The sequence below is a fragment of the Cebus imitator genome, unplaced genomic scaffold, assembly GCF_001604975.1.
Source record: "Cebus imitator isolate Cc_AM_T3 unplaced genomic scaffold, Cebus_imitator-1.0 Scaffold485, whole genome shotgun sequence".
In the NCBI taxonomy this organism is placed as follows: Eukaryota; Metazoa; Chordata; class Mammalia; order Primates; family Cebidae; genus Cebus; species Cebus imitator.
The window spans coordinates 1,500,563-1,502,007 of NW_016107800.1; the positions used below are offsets into that span (position 1 = coordinate 1,500,563).

Sequence of the window (1,445 nt, forward strand, 5' to 3'; positions counted from 1 at the left end):
ACCAGGATGGTCTCGATCTCTTGACCTCGTGATCCACCCGCCTCGGCCTCCCAAAGTGCTGGGATTACAGGCTTGAGCCACCGCGCCTGGCCTTCGTTGTTATTTCTTTACCTCCTTCCTGTTCTTGTTCAAGTGTTTTCTTAATGGTAATGCTTTCTCTGACCACTATTACAATTACAATCTGTCCCCCTCATATTCCTTTCTGCTTTATTTTCTCTGCAGCTCTCAGCATCATCTGGCAAACCTTTTACATATTTTATTTTTTCTTGCTTATCTCCCATTCTTTGTACATAAACTCTATGAAGGCAAGATTTTTTTTTTCTGTCTGGTTCACTGCTGCTTGTATGCCTAACACTCAGAACAGTGCCCTCACATGAAGTGTATTCAGTGAATGTTAGATTGGGCTGAACAGTGAGAATATAAGACATTCTCACATATACATGCTCCCAAAGGCACAGCCATGCTGATGGAGACATCATTAAACTAATGACAGATTAGTAAAGTATTTAAATTGCACATCAGTGGATGATAGGTATATTGGGATAAACAGCAAAGGTGAATGGATCATTTGGTGGGGATTATTTTAGGCTGGGCGTGGTGTCTCATGTCTGTGATCCTAGCACTTTGGGAGGCAGAGTATAGTCACTTGAAGCCAGGAGTTGGAGATCAGCCTGGGCAACATGGTAAGACCCTATCTCTACAAAAAATTGAAAAAAAAAATCTGGACGTGGTGGATGTACCTGTAGTCTCAGCAACCTAGAAGGCTGAGGTGGGAGGATCTCATGGCTTGGGAGGGTGAGGCGGCAGTGAACCAGCAGCCTGGGCAACAGAGTGAGGGCCTGTCTCAAAAGAAGAAAGAAAAGAAGAAAGGAGAGAGAGAGAGAGAAATGCTGAGTGTGTGATTGCTGAGAAATGCAAGAAAGAAAGAATAAACGCCGAGTGTGTGGTTGCTGAGAAATGCTGGGTGTATGATAAATTATATTGTTTGTTGAGAACGATGGCAAGGAAAACCTGGCCACCACCCCCCAGCAAGTGGAAAACTGCTTGGGGCATTCTAAAGTAGCAAAACAGTATATGTATATCATACACCTGTTAAAACAATTCTTTAAGCACAGGATATGTGACCCTGCCCCCATGGCTTCCTCGTGGAGAATACTTTCTAGTTTGTCTGTGATCAGTGGTAAGCAGGTATCAGCTGCCTACCTAGTTTATCTTGTCTCTGTGAGAAAACACAGAACACCTGCTTGTTAATAATAATCATGTGTTCAGAGAGAATAACCACATGGGTCAGAGTCTGTTCAAGGCCCTCAGCCCAGAATGCTGTCAGGCCCCTGAAAACTCTGAAAGCTCTCAGCTCTGAAAATTCTTGGCCCCTGGATAGTCCCACTTTGCTATTCTGTCTGGGTGTCTGCTGCTGCTTCTTCTTTTTTTTTTTTTTTTTTTTT

The 1,445-nt window shown here is 43.5% G+C and overlaps 1 protein-coding gene across 1 annotated transcript in view; it reads left to right on the forward strand.

Moving 5' to 3' along the window:
* MTFMT (mitochondrial methionyl-tRNA formyltransferase) overlaps window positions 1-1,445 on the forward strand; it is a 26,414-nt gene that overhangs the window by 5,804 nt on the left and 19,165 nt on the right. The window lies entirely within an intron of this gene.